The 6,501-nt window shown below is 41.9% G+C and overlaps 1 long non-coding RNA gene across 1 annotated transcript; it reads left to right on the plus strand.

The window, feature by feature from the left end:
* On the plus strand, positions 1-5,094 carry LOC142578126 (uncharacterized). Its single transcript, XR_012827179.1, has 4 exons — positions 1-409; positions 1,519-1,624; positions 4,658-4,879; positions 5,031-5,094. It is a non-coding gene; the product is annotated as an uncharacterized LOC142578126 (long non-coding RNA).
* The last annotated feature ends 1,407 nt before the right edge of the window (positions 5,095-6,501 follow it).

The raw sequence follows: 6,501 nt of genomic DNA on the forward strand, positions 1-6,501 counted from the left end.
GGTTGTACAAAGCGCTCGTTGCTGTAAGGCGGTAGTGGAATTATGTTTTAGAAGTGCCTGGACAAAATGTGCACCTTGTCGTGTGCATTAACCATCGCAAAACCTTCCGGACTCGTGTAACGACATTAGTTCGCCGTGTGTTGCGTGCGATCCACTAGTGTCGACAGTGAGTGTCCTACTGCAGCGCCCGCCCGTCCGAGCTACCTTTGTTCTGCCGAGCTGCCCGCCCGCGCACTCGTGAAAAGTCTGGTACTGGGGCTTCGAATCATAGTGTGTGGAAGACTTTCTTGAAGGTGGTGATTTTGCGGAGCTGGAGTTCATCGAAAGTTCTACAGTGCTTGCGCCAGAAAAACGTCGGTGCCACGGTACGTGTGAGACGAAGAAGCGTTTGCTGACTACGTCTTGAAAGGTAAGCAAGTTGGGCGCTTGTGCGCACTCTTGAAGCTTATGGTTCATGTAATGAGAGTCCTGTAACTAGCCAGAGCAGAGCGCTTTCTGATCGCAGGTTGCCCATGTTGCTGTGTTCATTTAGCAAGCAATTTGACGAAAGCTTCGTCTGATGTTGCAGCGTACTAGTATTCTTCTGTGAAGTATATGCTACCCGCATTGATTGCTATGACTGAATAGGCGCACAATTAAGAAAACACTAAAAGTTGCTGTTTGCTCGGTATACTTTCCTGGCAAGAAATTCTTCGTTATGTCAGCGTTCCCGCAATTATAGTACATGTGTAATGTATACGTTGGTGTGTGATGGGCTTCGCGCTTTGGCACACGATAGCTAAGTTTGACGATTGAGCAGATATAGCCTTGTATGAATATGTTTGTACGTATGCAGTTGGGTTTGAAGGTCTGCGTCGCGAGAACCTGCCTGTATCGTTCATGTTCTTGAGTGTCTTCGCGAATTTGTCTGTGAACCGGAGCAGATATCGGCCGATAGTACAATGACAAGGTTTCTTTTTAATCGAGACATTTCAGTGAGACGCTGGCCTTCTTTATATATAACTCGATGTCCGCTCTTGGCAATCGTAGGTTAGGGCTAGTGCATAATAAAGTAAGGACTGCGATTTTTTAGCGATGCTTACCGCTCGATTCTATGCCACTTTTGTCGCCCACCGCTAACGGCCGGCTAACAAGGGCCGAGGCGTCGGTCAGACCACTAACGGATAGCGAAAACAATAGCATCGCTACGAAATCGCGGCCTAGCTTTCAGAATGCTTCTCATGTGCTCAATATTTTTTTTCTTAATCCAATGCTCTGTGTTTTACTATATATTCGAGTTTTGTTGATGATCGTCCTAGTTGTCCGTTGTTGCTGCTGATTTCGTTCCTTCCTGAAATTTCACTTGTTACAATATAGCAGTGTAAACCTCCTGAGATATAACAAAAAGAAATTTGTACAACCAGACATAGATTGATGCAGCTGGCTATGTGAGGCACTCATTGCAATTCCACATGACACTGGTAAATCACAAATTTCCTCCTTCACAGTACAATAAACAATCATTTCTTCCTGCTGAAGGCTATGCAGATTTTGGAGGCATCCCTACACCCTGCAGGAACCTGCTGCACTGCTGAAAGCTGGGAAGCACAACGATAAAGCACCTGATCTGCATGCTTTCACAAAGGTGCGTACAAAACTGTTGCTACCTTGTGAGTTGTAGGATACGTTTGTGCAGTATGCAATCATTTTACTGTTTGTGCCATTTTCGGGATTTCTAGTGGCAGATCACTTGAATTTTATCTTTTGGTGATCTGGAATGCCCTCAGTTTAATCAACTTACCAAAGTAGCCTCCTCTGAGTTGCATATAATTGGGGGGAGGGGGGGGGGCTTAAGTAATTATGCATGATATACTCCATACAGGCTCTATAAATATCTAGCCAAATGCCTTTATAAGAACGTGGTTGAGATGCATGAGGTGTCCAGAGGTGTATAATTTTTATCTTTTCATTATGCAGTCTTATGGAGTTAAATTCTCACACTATTGCCTGTGTGCCTATATTCTTCTCTCCAATCGGTCACACTTATGTATTGCATGCCATACTTCACCTGCTAAATACATTTGCATAAAATAATGTTTTCTGGCTTTATTATGTAGCTGCTGAATTCCTAGTCAGTATGAGTGTTCAATTCCTCAAACTTATAACAAATCATTAACCTTTTGCTGTTAGAAGCTCACAATGAGTCTCAAGTGCAGGTTCGTTTCAGGCTGGAAGCTGGTCTCCTTTATACATTACAGAAATTCGAGTTGGTAACATGCTATAGGAAACTGCTGAATCATATAACAACCAGCCCAGTGCAGTAGTTGCGAACCATACCATGACAGCAGAGCTCAATGCTGACAATTCACTATTACATTGCCATAATTTTTCTCAATTTCCTTGCCCTTTTTCACTTGGCGTGGGCTAAAGCTTGTTCTGTGCAATTACTTATGTGTAATGCGAAGAACTGATTTTACTTTCCCTCGGATTTACCAAGATGTCGCAAGAAGGCTTGCTTTAAGCTCAAGCTGCCCTGCACTTAATTTTTGAACTATTCACTTTTTGTTATAGTGCAATTATTTGTTGGACTTCTTATCAAATTGAGGTTTCATACTGCGAATAATGCACTCTAGAGCACCTAGAAGAATGTGTTCTGCTACCCACATACATGGTTTAGGCAAAAAGTGCCTTAATGCTTTCGCCAAAAGTTCTATCATTGAGAGTTTGATGGAAGCTTGTCTGGTCGCGATGGAACATGACAAAGAATGACATAGACTAATCAAATAAAACTTTAAAAGCTAGACAGTTTGGCGTCTATTCGAAAGCCTTATTCTCAATGGGGCACAAAGTAGAAGTGCCTACTTAGTAGGTTTTAGCATGTGACGCATCCATCGCGCATAACACGGAGAGGGTTCCTTCGTTTCGATAAGTGTGTGTCCTGTTGATTGTATCTCTAGGGAACCCACAGGTACAGGTGTGGCTTCCAGTTTCTTTCCTGGCCAATTGCACTAGAGTTCATGCAGTCATTGTTGTGCTTAATAATTGCTGCATGCTCTGCCAAAGCATTCGATGCCACGAGTTGCCATTTGCTTCAAGCAAAGTGCTTTTCAGTTGCATGTCTGCCAAAGTTCAATCTAGCCGAGAAAATAGAAATTTACATGTACATTATACTTTTGAGTATAGGGCAAGTAATTGTGGAACCTTGCTGTAAATGTACATATAGATTTCTTTCATTATGCATTCCGTGTATTTAATTTTTTCAATCTACAAGCTAGAAGATACAGAATTTGGCAATTACTGTTCTTGAAATTTGATCATAACTCTATTCAATATGGAGAATTTCTTCTAAATACTTGTTCAGCAGTAATCTGTCAAAGAGAACGTAACATACTCTTTGTAAGACACTATGGTTATGGACATTCATGAGCTGATAAGTATGCCAGGATGGGTTTCTTGCCTCATGTTGGTTTTACGAGCTTAGAGGCAAAAAACTCATTCTTGCATACTCACCTCATTCAAAGCTAGTGAAGTGAGGTATTTTCAATTTGGGCTTCAAAAACTACTTCAATTCCATTACATTGATTGCAAGTGCAGTTAATTCTGCTTCTATAAAAGAAATTGAGCTACTTCATTTCTGAACCAAGCAGCACGACTTTCAGAAGCTCCTAGCCCACCTCAAAAAACAGACACTAACTGAAACATTAAGACATCTTAGTCATATAAGTTATTCCTTCAAAACTCCTTTCTTCATTTATTTGGTAGCAAAGCTTTGGTTAAAGAAAATGAAACCAAACACACACATGCAAGTTTGGCTGTTGCCAACCGCCTGAGTGTGAACTAGCTAGTCTGCACGAGCCTAGAATATTTGTGACCTGATTGTAAGATGCTGCACATGCAGACAGTACACTGATATGTGGATAAAACGCTGTTGGCACTAACCAGTGCAATGCAATATGTTGTTGCAGAGATCTTGTATAGTCCTGAATGATGTTCACTTAGTCAAGTTCAACACCATTATTTCAAAGGCTGTAAGATAGTTTCAGCCTGACACTCCATCTGGCATACCCTTCCAGCTTGCTCATCAAAGCCACTAGCATGGTGAGCTGCCATTGATGTTGATGCTATAAGGACCAACGTGCAATCTGCTGCAGCAATGCATGATAGGGAGAGCAGAATACGTACGAACAAATGGGCTGGAGCCAGGAGCAGTTCTTATTTTAATGTGTGTGGCTGAAAGAGTTGAAGTGCCCCAAATGAAAAACTGGCTAATTAGGACGAAAGATGGGTTGGTGGCAAAGCTTACTTAATTGCTGGAATTCGCTGCTGAGGTGACATAAAATAAAGTCGAAACATGAAACACTTCACTTCTGAAGAGTGAAATGGGGTAGCAATTGTTGCAAGTTTTACGTGAGCTGGAAAGTCTAGATGCAGCAATATGCCGAATGAAGCCATCACATTTCTATTGCATCCTGACTCACTGGAAGTGTTTAAGAAACCTATAGATATAAACCACAGCTTTTGTTGCAAAGTCACCTATGTTATTGTATCATAGAATGACTTCCTACAATAGACCATCTAAGTAAGAGATTATCCTTTCCGAATATTATAGCAAAGGAAAAACAAGTGTTTTAGTTACAAAGCATAAAAACGAGAACTAATGTTTGCTTTTCGTTTTCAGGTGGACCTTGGGTAAGAAATGCTCCTTGATGAGGCCACACTGGCACGACTGCAGCGAGACGCAAAAACTCAGGCTAAAGATGTGCACGGGGCCTCCTGAAGGTTCTTTTCAGCCCAGAAGAGTTAAGAGAGCACAAATCTCTATTTGGGCGGCATTCCAAAGCCCACAAGGATGTCGCCGAAAAAGAGGCTTTGGACCCAAGGCGTGAGAACGCCATTCTGAGTATGTGTGACAGCGTAGACAACTAAAACGTTTGCTTTAATTCGTAATTTGAAGTTAAAATCTTGTGGATCACTCCTTTGTGCCGTCCTACCCAAATACACTAACAGAGACATAAGGCTGAACTGACTCTTTACTTTTTCTCTTCCCTTAGGCTACACAGCAAGGCACTTCGACACAGCGGAGATCAAAAACATGTCATTGATGCTTGCACATAGGTTTTGAAATGTGTTAAATAAATGTTAGTTTTCAAAAAGATTGGAGTGTTTTGTTCATAGGCAAGTACATTTATATATACTACCCATGTTGAAGGTTACATTGGAACAGCACCACAATACCAGAGAAATTTGCTTAAATGTCACCAGCACATTTAAAGCATACTAAAATAGTTGCTAGAATGTTTCTAGGGGGAGCAATAGAAAGTTGGTAGAATGTTACTAGGCCGTTTCTAGGTCGAGTTATAGAAAGTTGCTAGGATTTTCTAGATCAAGCAACAAAGTTAGCAGAATGTTACTAAAAAGTTTTTAGACCGAGCAACAGAAAGTTACTAAGATGTTTCTAGATCGAGCGGCAGAAAGTTACTAAAATGTTTCTAGATCGTGCAATAGAAAGTTAGTAGAATGTTACTAAAATGTTTCTAAGAAGTATGAAAATGGTCGATAAATCCTGTTTTTAGTGTCTAAAGGATGTTCATTCATTGTCTAAAGAAAGTTTGTAAAAAGGGTTTCAATTGAATATCGGTGGCCAATAGTCGATAGGATGTTGGTATGAAGTATATAAGAAGTTTGAAAGCGGTCTAAAGAAATTCAATAGACTGTCGGTAGGTTCTAGTAACATTTGTCTAGAAAAGTTTATTGAAAGTTACTAGAATTTTTTGTAAGGGGGGCACACTGTAAACGAAAATAAACCCATCTGAGTGTTTTTAAGAGGTGATGTGCCCTAAAACCTCCCCTCCTCAAATATTTACTCCGATATATGGGAGCAAAACAGCGCCATTCCCTCGTTTCACTCTGCTGGCTAGCTGCGGCAGTATTAAGGCGACATGACGCGATTTTACGCCGCTTAAAAATCTTGTTCTCCCGTGAAACTCCGACAGGGAGTTTTAAAAAACTCCCCTCCGCCGATACAGGTTGGTCACGTGGCGCTTCCCATGAGGCTGTGCGCCTCGCCAGCCATGCAGCGGGCGCGTTCGGCGGAGCGGGCAGTGCTCATGGCTGACTGTTTGTTTACGTCTGTGAAGTGTCCTTCCGTGACAGCATTTCTTGAATTTGTTTCCCGTATCTCCTTCCAGAAAGTGTTATAGGCATGCCTGAAGCTCACTGTATCTCAGCTTCAAGTACATTAGCTGTGATCACTTTGCTGACAACGATGATTGCAAGAGCCACGTTTTCAAGTGCGGAAAAAGGCTTACCTTTTTCTCGAAGCTGCTCACTGGCTGGTGATGTCGGCTCACGTTCTGGCTGTGTTTTCCTGCTGCGTCACCCTGTCTTGTGTTCTTCAGTACGTGAAATGCGACTTCTATGTGCTTTTGAGTATATGCTGACAACGTCCAGTGTAGTGTTTGAAAGGACCGCGTAGCAATGGCAATAGCAACCACTGTTCGAGCGACGACATCCGTGCTATAG

Source organism: Dermacentor variabilis, chromosome 4 (assembly GCF_050947875.1).
Source record: "Dermacentor variabilis isolate Ectoservices chromosome 4, ASM5094787v1, whole genome shotgun sequence".
Taxonomy (NCBI): Eukaryota; Metazoa; Arthropoda; class Arachnida; order Ixodida; family Ixodidae; genus Dermacentor; species Dermacentor variabilis.